At 40.2% G+C, this 12,497-nt stretch overlaps 1 non-coding gene across 1 annotated transcript; it reads right to left on the minus strand.

The window, feature by feature from the left end:
• Positions 1-301: 301 nt before the first annotated feature.
• Positions 302-408, minus strand: LOC147942424 (small nucleolar RNA R71). Its single transcript, XR_015560493.1, has one exon. It is a non-coding gene; the product is annotated as a small nucleolar RNA R71 (small nucleolar RNA).
• Between the last annotated feature and the right edge of the window lie 12,089 nt (positions 409-12,497).

Below are 12,497 nucleotides of genomic sequence, written 5' to 3' on the forward strand. Positions count from 1 at the left end.
AACTGTTGCCAACAACAACTTTGAGATCAAGAGTGGATTGATCTCAATGATTCAGGCCAATAAATTCCATGGATTGCCTATGGAGGATCCACTAGATCATCTTGATGAGTTTGACAGAATCTGTGGTCTTACCAAGATCAATGGAGTATGTGAAGATGGTTTCAAGCTGAGGTTGTTCCCTTTCTCACTTGGGGACAAGGCTCATTTATGGGAAAAGACTCTCCCTACTGGTGCAATCACTACTTGGGATGCATGCAAGAAGGCTTTCTTGGCCAAGTTTTTCTCCAATGCTAGGACAACAAGACTAAGGAATGAGATCTCTGGATTTGCTCAAAGGAGTAATGAAAGCTTTTGTGAAGCTTGGGAGAGGTTTAAAGGGTACCAAACTCAGTGTCCTCACCATGGTTTCAGTGTGGAGTCTTTGTTGAGCACATTGTATAGAGGAGTGCTTCCCAAGTTCAGAATGCTTCTTGACACAGCCTCCAATGGAAACTTCCTCAACAAGAATGTGGAAGAAGGCTGGGAGTTAGTAGAGAACCTTGCACAGTCTGATGGGAACTACAATAAGGACTATGACAGAACCATAAGGTCATCATCAACTGATCAAGAAGACAAGTACAAGAAGGATCTGAAAATGGTGAATGAAAAGCTTGATAGGATCTTGCTAAGTCAGCAAAAGTCTATTCACTTTGTTAGTGAAGAGGAGCCTCCAGCTCAAGAGGGAGAGAATGAGTTTACTGAGTTATGTTATATGCAAAACCAAGGAGGTTTCAAGGGTTATAACCAAGGAGGGTTTAGGAACAATAATCTGTCCTATAGGAGCACAAATGTGGCCAACCCACAAGATCAAGTCTACCCTCCTCAACAGCCTCAACAGCACCAAAACTATGTCCCCAAACAACAGCAACAGGTGTTCCAGCCCCAGTTGTGTCCCTCACCAGGGTTTCAGACTAACCAAGGCCAGGAACAAGACCTTAGAGCCATGGTACAACAGCTGTTGATTGGTCAAACACAAGGGAAGATAGAGGAAGCCAAACAGTTTGCTGAGCTAAACCAAAGGCTCACATCTCAATACAATGATCTGAATATGAAGTTTGAGGGTCTGAATTCCAGAGTCAAGTACATGGAGAGTAACATAGCCTGTTCTTCAGCTCTAAAACCCAACCAACTCCCTGGAAAAGCTGTCCAAAATCCAAGGGAGTTCACAGCCAAAGCCATTCAGGTTCATGAGGAAGAAGCCACTGAGGACAGTGCAGTTCAAGTTTGGGGGAATTCATTAGTTACTGAAGCCCCAAGTGATGTTTGTAACAAGCAATTGGAGCTCGCACCTGAGCTCGACCATGGACTCGAGCAGCCACTCGACCGAGTGCGTGCTCGAGTGGTCGATCGAGCTGGACAGTCCGAGGCTGACAAACCTGCCAAGTACATTCCTCCTGCCTACAAGCCTCCACTACCTTTCCCAGGATGTTTCAAAGCACAAAAGATTAAGGAGCTTAGGGAAATCATTGAGAGAAAGGAGATGATGGCTAGGCAACAAGAAGAAGAGAGGGTTTTAAAGGAAGAAGCTGTGGTTGAGGAAGTGTTGGCCATACAAGAGATCACCATTGCTTACCAAGAAGAAGAGAGAGGACCTGCCTTGGAACAGTATGATCCATATCCTCTCTACAAAGACTTTTTGCTTTACTTGTCAAAGAAGAAGGCTGAAGCTCAAGATGAGAAGGATCTTGAGGACCTTGGAGGAGTTATCATTCCAATCAAGCTTAAGGATCCAGGTCCAGTTTATCTGCCTTGCACACTTAGCTATCTTCACTACAACCAATGCCTTTGTGATTTGGGAGCTTCAACAAGTGTCATGCCATATTCCATAGCTCAAAAGCTTGGGAGAACTGACTTCAAATCTACTAGACTCCATGTGTGCCTAGCTGATGGGACAAATAGAGAGGTAGTTGGGAAGTTAGAGAATGTCCCAATCAAGATAGGAAGAGCAAGGATCCACACTGACTTTGTGGTGATAGAGATGGACAAGGAGCCTGAAGATCCAATCTTACTAGGGAGGCCATTCTTAGCTACTGTTGGAGCAGTTATTGATGTCAAGGAAGGTCTTGTGACCTTGAACATTGCTGAAGATGTAGTTATGAAGTTCAATATCTACAATCCAACCAACCTTCCCACCATTGATGACCAGCCTTTTACTATCAAGGACAAAGGTGGTCAAGAAGGGTTAAGTGATAAGGCAACTCCAAAAGCTGAGCTCCCACTTCAAGAGGATTCTGTGGAAAAGCTTAAGAGGTCAGTTCAAGAGTTGACTATTATGGTTGAGGATCTTCAAGTAAAGCTGAACAAGAGGTCTTTGAGGAAAGCAAGACCAAGGCTCAAAATCAAGAAGAAATATGGTTTGTGTGCTAAGGGTGAGGTGATCAAGGATCAACTTCACAGTGACCAAGAGGTTCCAGGGAGGATTTCATCACCTCCTTGGTATCTAGATCAAGTCTAAGAAGGAAATCAAAGTCAAGCTTAGTGACTTTAAACAAGCTCACTAGGGAGGAAATCCCTAAGGTATCTCTGTACATATTGCCTTGGAATTTTAGTATTTTGATTTTTGCTTTCGTATTTTCATGGTTAGGCAAGCTAGGGAGTCTGAATCGAACAGGAAGGGACAGCTAACGGAGACTCGCGGTCCAGCTCGAACCCCCCACTCGGACATGCACTCGACCGAGTCACGGTCGATTGGCATTGTCGAGCTGCCCGAATCACCTTCCTCCAGTTACCAGCAGGACCCCAGCTACAACTTTGATAGTATGCAGGAGGATGTGGACAGCTTCTTCTCCAATCCTTGAGGTAACATTATCACCTTACCATTGTACATACCATAGCATTTCATATGTTGTGTTTTGTTTTAACTCTTGAATCCTCAAGCAAATTTCTTTCACACAAGGGACTGTGTGATTTAAGTTTGGGGGAGGGTTTGAGATAGCATTTGATGTTGTGTTTTGTTTTCTTATTTCAAATTTTTATCATCATCATGTTAGCACTTGCATAATCATCTAAGGCATAGGAAAACCATAAAAATTTGAAAATTTTTTGCAAAAATCTTTATAAAAAAAAGAGTGTTCATGTAGTTTGCATTGCATAATTAAGTATTTTGTTTATCATATAGGACTGTTTGCATTAGGGATCTATGATGAGTTTTTCCTTGTTAGCTTGCTTAATTCACTAGACTAGGATCAATGCCCAAGTTAATAGTACTTTGATGCTAGTTGAGTGGTTAGAAGCATAAGATTGAACCAAGCCTTGAATTCCTGAATTGCATTTGGTCTAAATTGAAGCATGTTGTGATTTGATGCCATTTCCTATCTATAAGAACCTAATATTGACTTTCAATTATCAATGTGTGCATTGCTTTAAACTCATGGATACCATATACATATTTGGATCATCTTCTTCCTTTTTACCACTCTTGTTGATCCAAGTAGCTGATTTCACTTTTAAATCAGTTTCCCTACCCCTAACCAAACCTTCTTTCAAGCCATGTTTATTCTTGTGTGTGTGAGGCCTATTTTTGGGATTGAGCTTGGTAGAAAGTGTTAGGTTTGAACTGACAAGAGTAAAACCTTGTGTAGTTCTAGTTTGCATTTTTCAAACTAGATAGGACTAGGTGGTTCACTTGTTCGGTTTGGGACTTGGCTGTCATGAAAAGAAAAGAGGAAAAAGAGAAAGAAAAGGTTAGAGTCTTTAGGAGGGGGATGTGTTTAAGTAAATTTAAAGTCTAGTGAAAGAATGGGAAGAATAAGGTTATCTAAGATGGTTCTAGTTAAAGAAAAGAAAAGCAAGCAAAGTGAAGTTTAGCAAAAAGCTTATATGTCTTAAGAATAAGAAGAAAAGAGAACCATAGCAAAAAAAAAAAAAAAAAAAAAAAAAAAAAAAAAAAAAAAAAAAAATTCCCATTCCACTAGAAAGATCAATTAAGAAACCTCTCCTAAGACTTTAAAACCAAAAGAGAAAAGGGTGAAAAAGAAGAAAAGAAGTTAAAGGGTAGCACTAGGACCAATTGGGTTTAGATTGATAGGATAAACACTTTGGGTGCCTTTGGGTAGACAAGGCTTTATTCTTGTATGTGTCTAAGTGTTCTTACCTTTAGCATTCTTCTAAAGTTCAATCCATTTTTTTTTTTTATGAGAGAACCTTGATATTGATAAGCCCTACTCTAAAAAGAGACCATCATTGTCTCTAAACCTTTTACTGCCAAGCCAAATGAGTTTAAGCATTGCATAGAATTGATTCATGTTCTTGATTAATGAATGTTAAAGGAAATGGTGGATTTGAATGCATGTGGATGTCTAAGGCTCAAATCAGTGAAGGTTGTGATATGCTTGTCTAAAGTCTTTAGGTATAGCTCATTCAACTTGCATCATAGTACTAGTAACTTGGACATTGATTCTAGATAGTCTATTTGCAAGCTTTAGGAGCTGAGATCCCACTTTCAAACCTCATCTACCTTCTTATGTCTTGTTTATTTGCTTGAGGGCAAGCAAAGACTAAGTTTGGGGGTGTTGATGTTCATATATTTTACCATGTTTTCCCTTAGTTTATTCACATCTTTTGCATCTTTTGCTAGCCATTTTCATCATTATTGTGTAGCTTTAGGACTAATCATGCATTAGAGTTTAGTTGCATTGCATTTGCATCTTTTCATGCATAAACAGGTGATTTTGGAGCTTAAGGAGCATGGAAACAATCCTGAGGAGAAGTGAAGCAATCTTGAAGGGAAAGCAAGAGAGTTAAGGCTGAAGAACCAAGGTCCAGAGTCCAACTCGACCAAGCACCCGACCGAGTGGGTAGATGGACTCGACCGAGTGGGTAGATGGACTCGACCGAGTGGAGTGTGCACGAGAGAAGCCAGCTCGACCATGGACTCGACCGAGCACTGGTCGAGTTGATCGAGCCGTTGACTACTTTGACTTTTTCTATTTTTAGGGCTTCCACCTCCTCACCTATATAAGGCCTTGTACCTGCAGCCACCAAAGTGTGCAACTTTTTAGATATTCCCTAAACCTAGTTTTTACCTTTTTTAGTTTTATTCCTTTTGCATTTTTATTTTTAAGATCTTGTACTTCCTAAAAAAAGAAGACTAGATTCTTATATTTTGTTGGTTCTATAACTTTCAAGATATTGAGAATTTGAGTTTCATCCTTTCATCAATATTGAAGATCTTTGTTTAATCTTTCTAATAATGCAAGTTTCAATATTTTCTGGGTTTTTGACTTTGATCATCATGTATTGTTGTGAGTAGTTTCCTTAGGATCTTGAGGATGGGTTAGGATGGATTGATCTTGTGGTTTGTGTGACTTGGTCAAGCTTGATTGTTGTAGATCTCTTCTAGGGTAGATGAACTTAATGCTGATTCTATATCTGAGAGGGTAGAGTCTGATTTCAAGCTTCTTAGCATCACACCAATGTTTAGGAAGCATAGATAAGGCTAGATCTAGAGCTTACCATTAGGCTTGCTAAGAGATTAGAGGTCTTGTTTGGTTTGAGATGTATTGCTTAATGCCTGCTTGTGTAGATTCTTTACTGTGTGAGAACAAGTCTAGAATTGCATAGGTTTGATTGTTTCTTGACCATGAGAGTGGGAGAAACTTGTCTTAGATTAATATGTCTAGAGGTTAGCTCAAAGTTTGCTTGAGATTTGTTGACCAAGTTAGATAACCACAATGATTAGTCCATCCCATGAATCCATCCTCAGGACCTTCTTTGTTTATTGAAATCTTAGTCTTAATCCTGTTGCTTGCTTGTTGTTTGATTGGATTTAGCATTACTCTGTTTTTATTGCATTGCTCTGTTTCTGCGTCTAGTCTAGCTCGACCACCCACTCGACCTACACTCGGTCGAGTGCTGCTCGAGTTCATCCCCAGAACTCTGTGTCTATGATTTGTGTTTGTCTTGTTTCATTCCTGTTTCATTCCAGTTGCATACATTTAGTTTTCAGTTCAATACTTATCTTGCATTAGTTCATTAGTAGTAGTCTCTGTTTCTGTTCTTGCTTTATTACTGTTTCAATCATTCAGTTTCATTTGCATCTAGTTGTTAGTTCTTGTAGTTTATTTTCTGCATTTTACATTTTCTTCCTAGGATTGTTAGTGACAAACAATCTTTACATTTGTCTTAACTTAGATTCATATGCATATCTTAATTGTTCACAAACACTCATTTAGGATTGATACCTCTTGTACTGCAATAGCATAAGGGGAATTGAAACACCCATCCATCATTCCATTCATATCTCACCATTGCATACATCATCATTCACACCACAACATAAATCTTGTTTCACCTGAAGATCCAATCTTACTAGGGAGGCCATTCTTAGCTACTGTTGGAGCAGTTATTGATGTCAAGGAAGGTCTTGTGACCTTGAACATTGCTGAAGATGTAGTTATGAAGTTCAATATCTACAATCCAACCAACCTTCCCACCATTGATGACCAGCCTTTTACTATCAAGGACAACGGTGGTCAAGAAGGGTTAAGTGATAAGGCAACTCCAAAAGCTGAGCTCCCACTTCAAGAGGATTCTGTGGAAAAGCTTAAGAGGTCAGTTCAAGAGTTGACTAGTATGGTTGAGGATCTTCAAGTAAAGCTGAACAAGAGGTCTTTGAGGAAAGCAAGACCAAGGCTCAAAATCAAGAAGAAATATGGTTTGTGTGCTAAGGGTGAGGTGATCAAGGATCAACTTCACAGTGACCAAGAGGTTCCAGGGAGGATTTCATCACCTCCTTGGTATCTAGATCATGTCTAAGAAGGAAATCAAAGTCAAGCTTAGTGACTTTAAACAAGCTCACTAGGGAGGAAGTCCCTAAGGTATCCTTTGTAAATATGGTTTACTTTGTTAGTAGTTTTGATGTGTTTTCTTTTATGTTTTTGTTGGACAGGCTTTTTATTAAGAATGTAGTTGGGTAAGAAGAGATTTGGACTTGGGCAAAGAGGTTCGCAAGCCCACTCGACCAGGCCACGAGAGGTACTCGATCGAGCTGGGTAAGGATTAAGGCCCATTTTGTTTCCAAAGCTTCTAGAACGATCGAGTGGAGGGAGAAAAGGAAGAAAAATTTTGAAATTTCAAATTGGTCAAGGAGCTCGACCACGTGCTGGTCGAGTGTGGGGTCGAGTGGTAGCCAAAAAGCAGGTCAAAGATTCCCATTTCAAATTTGAATGGTATGGACGCTCCACCCTTATCTCCTTGTCCCCTTAGCTTCTTTATATACTCCTAGCACGAGATCATACCTCTCACACTCTCTCATTTGCTCAAAATATCTAAATTCAAGCTTTAAAGTCTCTCTCAAGTTCATCTTTTGCTCAAAGCTTAGTTCTTTCTAGTTTTTGGGTCACTAACGTATTAACTTTAAGCTTTGAGTTTATTCCTCTCAGTTTTTGTTCAAAAATGTCTTCCAAGATCACTAAGAAGTCCAAGCAAGCAGCTGCAATCTCTAAGGGTCGTCATGATGTTGATTTAGAATCAAGAGAGGATGCTGGAAGGTCCACTCGACGTCCCACTCGGGCATGCACTCGACCGAGTGGCCGTCCGAGTGACCGACCGAGCCAGCGTGCGTATTCCAGAAACCCAGCTGTTGAGGAAGATCCTGAGAGAACTGAATCAGAGGAGGAAAGGGAGCCAACACTCAGTGAGTTTATGAGGAGAGCAAGGGCCAAAGGAAAGAGGCCAGCTGTTGAGTTTGAACAAGAGGGGAGTGAAAGTGAGAGTGAGGAAGAAGAAAGTGAGGAAGAAGAACTAATGGATGATGGAGAAGCTGAGTCTTGTGGATTGTCAAAGAAGCAGCTTTATGATGCTTTCATGAGGATGGAGTTCTTGGGAACCAGATATCCACATAAGGAGACCATGGAGAAGCTTGCCATTGATGAAGATGTGGAGTGTCTCTTTGAGAAGAGCAGCCTTACCAAGTTCATGGGGCTTTGTATGGAGGGGTATAGAGAGGAAAGCTGTGAGTTCCTAGCCACTGTCAAGCTGCACACATATGTGAGGAAGGATGCTGTAGTAGGAGCTGGTCACATTTCTTTCACAATCAAAGGGAAGAAGCATGAGCTCTCAATGAAGAAGCTGGCTGATGTGTTTGGTTTTGAGGTTGGGAGCAATAGGAGCTTGATGGTTCCAAGAGAAGAACTGTATGCTGTGTGGGAAACCATTGGGGATAACAAGCTCTACTCATCCTCCAACTCCAAGAGCTCAAGGATTAGGAGCCCAGTCTTGAGGTACTACCACAAAGCTCTTGCCAACACCTTCTTTGCTAGGAAGGAAACTGGAAACATCAATGAGGGAGAGCTAAAGATGATTGACTTGGCTCTCAATGGAGTTCTTTTTCAAGCAAGGAATGGAACCATCATCCTTGGTAGCACTGTGGAGACTGATCTAGCAATGGTGCTGATAGACCATATGATATATTTGAGAAGTTGGGTAGGCAAGCTTGAGAACAAGGGTTCAAGAGGAGCACTTACCATTGGAGGCATCATTACTCCAATTCTTCAAGCTGCTAACATTCCACTTAGAGGAGAAGGGGTCTCACCAAGATGGATTGATTCCAGCTACCTAACCTCTACACTCATCCTAGCCAAGGAGATGCATCAAGGAAACCATATCTTTAACTTTGAGCTGCCAACAGTTGGGAAGAAACAAGTGATCCTACCAAACAAAGAGCTCACTAACATTCAAGAAGGAGCCAACATTGATTTTTGGCCAGCTGATGAGTACTTATTTGATGGAGTAGTACAGCCTAGAGTTGATTCAGTTGGAGATGTAGAGATGGGTGATGGAGAGGAGCAGTTCTACTTTGAGAACTATGAGCCCAATCCAAGGGATAGTAGAGGAGTGAGAGAGCATAGCAAGAGGTTGACATTGCTGCAAAAGTGGAACAAATGGCATGGGAAGAGGTTTGACAAGCTCAAGAAGAAGGTGACCAACATGGCTAAGTCCATTAGAGGCCTGAAGAAGGAAGTTGCTAACTTGAAGAGTGGAAACTCTTCACCAACTCCATCAAGCCCTTTGAGGAGGAGTGGCTCAACTAGAGCACTTTCAAGAGTTGCAAACCCTGTGGAACCAGCTAGGGCTTCAATGTATGAGCCAAATCAGAGGAAGAGGAGCTCAAGTACCCGAGAACAACAGTTTTCAAGGCACTCGACCGGGTCACTCGAGCACCCACTCGACCGAGCACCTTGGAGCCACTCGACCGAGTTCCAGCCTAGACCACCATTTGGCTTCCCACCTCCAGCTGCTTATCCAGGCTATCCAGGTTACCCCCCATACCACCCCAATACTTTATGGATCCAGCACTATACCATCAGTACCAGTAGTACCAGACTCAAGATATGGAGACTCGCGGTCCAGCTCGACCCCCCCACTCGGACATGCACTCGACCGAGTCACGGTCGATTGGCATTGTCGAGCTGCCCCAATCACCTTCCTCCAGTCACCAGCAGGACCCCAGCTACACCTTTGATAGTATGCAGGAGGATGTGGACAGCTTCTTCTCCAATCCTTGAGGTAACATTATCACCTTACCATTGTATATACCATAGCATTTCATATGTTGTGTTTTGTTTTAAGTCTTGAATCCTCAAGCAAATTTCTTTCACACAAGGGACTGTGTGATTTAAGTTTGGGGGAGGGTTTGAGATAGCATTTGATGTTGTGTTTTGTTTTCTTATTTCAAATTTTTATCATCATCATGTTAGCACTTGCATAATCATCTAAGGCATAGGAAAACCATAAAAATTTGAAATTTTTTTGCAAAAATCTTTATAAAAAAAGAGTGTTCATGTAGTTTGCATTGCATATTTAAGTATTTTGTTTATCATATAGGACTGTTTGCTTTAGGGATCTATGATGAGTTTTTCCTTGTTAGCTTGCTTAATTCACTAGACTAGGATCAATGCCCAAGTTAATAGTACTTTGATGCTAGTTGAGTGGTTAGAAGCATAAGATTGAACCAAGCCTTGTATTCCTGAATTGCATTTGGTCTAAATTGAAGCATGTTGTGATTTGATGCCATTTCCTATCTATAAGAACCTAATATTGACTGTTAATTATCAATGTATGCATTGCTTTAAACTCATGGATACCATATACTTATTTGGATCATCTTTCTCCTTTTGCCACTCTTGTTGATCCAAGTAGCTGATCTCACTTTTAAATCAGTTTCCCTACCCCTAACCAAACCTTCTTTCAAGCCATGTTTATTCTTGTGTGTGTGAGGCCTATTTTTGGGATTGAGCTTGGTAGAAAGTGTTAGGTTTGAACTGACAAGAGTAAAACCTTGTGTAGTTCTAGTTTGCATTTTTCAAACTAGATAGGACTAGGTGGTTCACTTGTTGGGTTTGGGACTTGGCTGTTTTGAAAAGAAAAGAAAGAAAAGAGAAAGAGAAAAAAGAAAAAAGGGGGTAGAGTCTTTAGGAGGGGAATGAGTTTAAGCAAAAGCTAAAGTCTAGTGAAAGGATGGGAAGTAAAAATTGTTATCTAAGATGGTTCTAGTTAAAGAAAAGAAAAGAAAGCAAAGTGAAGTTTAGCAAAAAGCTTATATCTTAAGAATAAGAAGAAAAGAGAACCATATCAATAAGAAAAAAATTCCCATTCCACTAGAAAGATCAATTAAGAAACCTCTCCTAAGACTTGAAAACCAAAAGAGAAAAGGGTGAAAGAGAAAAGAAGAAGTTAAAGGGTAGCACTAGGATCATTTGGGTTTAGATTGATAGGATAAACACTTTGGGTACCTTTGGGTAGACAAGGCTTTATTCTTGTATGTGTCTAGGTGTTCTTACCTTTAGCATTCTTCTAAAGCTCAATCCATTTTTATGAGAGAACCTTGATATTGACAAGCCCCACTGCAAAAAAAAAAAAGAGACCATCATTGTCTCAAAACCCTTTATTACCAAGCCAAATGAGTTTAAGCATTGCATAGAATTGATTCATGTTCTTGATTAATGAATGTTAAAGGAATTGGTGGATTTGAATGCATGTGGATATCTAAGGCTTAAATCAGTAAAGGTTGTGAAATGCTTGTCTAAAATTTTTAACTCCAGCTCATTCAACTTGCATCATAGTATTAGTAACTTGGACACTGATTCTAGATGGTCTATTTGCAAGCTTTAGGAGCTGAGATCCCACTTTCAAATCTCATCTACCTTCTCATGTCTTGTTTATTTGCTTGAGGGCAAGCAAAGACTAAGTTTGGGGGTGTTGATGTTCATATATTTTACCATGTTTTCCCTTAGTTTATTCACATCTTTTGCATCTTTTGCTAGCCATTTTCATCATTATTGTGTAGCTTTAGGACTAATCATGCATTAGAGTTTAGTTGCATTGCATTTGCATCTTTTCATGCATAAACAGGTGATTTTGGAGCTTAAGGAGCATGGAAACAATCCTGAGGAGAAGTGAAGCATTGAAGGGAAAGCAAGAGAGTTAAGGCTGAAGAACCAAGGTCCAGAGTCCAACTCGACCAAGCACTCGACCGAGTGGGTAGATGGACTCGACCGAGTGGAGTGTGCACGAGAGAAGCCAGCTCGACCATGGACTCAACCGAGCACTGGTCGAGTTGACCGAGCTGTTGACTACTTTGACTTTTTCTATTTTTAGGGCTTCCACCTCCTCACCTATATAAGGCCTTGTACCTGCAGCCACAAAAGTGTGCAACTTTTTAGATATTCCCTAAACCTAGTTTTTACCTTTGTTAGTTTTATTCCTTTTGCATTTTTTATTTTTAAGATCTTGTACTTCCTAAAAAAAGAAGACTAGATTCTTATATTTTGTTGGTTCTATAACTTTCAAGATATTGAGAATTTGAGTTTCATCCTTTCATCAATATTGAAGATATTTGTTTAATCTTTCTAATAATGCAAGTTTCAATATTTTCTGGGTTTTTGACTTTGATCACCATGTATTGTTGTGAGTAGTTTCCTTAGGATCTTGAGGATGGGTTAGGATGGATTGATCTTGTGGTTTGTGTGACTTGGTCAAGCTTGATTGTTGTAGATCTCTTCTAGGGTAGATGATCTTAATGCTGATTCTATATCTGAGAGGATAGAGTCTGATTTCAAGCTTCTTAGCATCACACAATGTTTAGGAAGCATAGATAAGGCTAGATCTAGAGCTTACCATTAGGCTTTCTAAGAAATTAGAGGTCTTGTTTGGTTTGAGATGTATTGCTTAATGCCTGCTTGTGTAGATTCTTTACTGTGTGAGAACAAGTCTAGAATTGCATAGGTTTGATTGTTTCTTGACCATGAGAGTGGGAGAAACTTGTCTTGGATTAATATGTCTAGAGGTTAGCTCAAAGTTTGCTTGAGATTTGTTGACCAAGTTAGATAACCACAATGATTAGTCCATCCCATGAATCCATCCTCAGGACCTTCTTTGTTTATTGAAATCTTAGTCTTAATCTTGTTGCTTGCTTGTTGTTTGATTGGATTTAGCATTACTCTGTTTTTATTTCATTG

This window comes from Camelina sativa, chromosome 6 (genome assembly GCF_030686135.1).
Source record: "Camelina sativa cultivar CO46 ecotype springtype chromosome 6, ASM3068613v1".
Taxonomy (NCBI): Eukaryota; Viridiplantae; Streptophyta; class Magnoliopsida; order Brassicales; family Brassicaceae; genus Camelina; species Camelina sativa.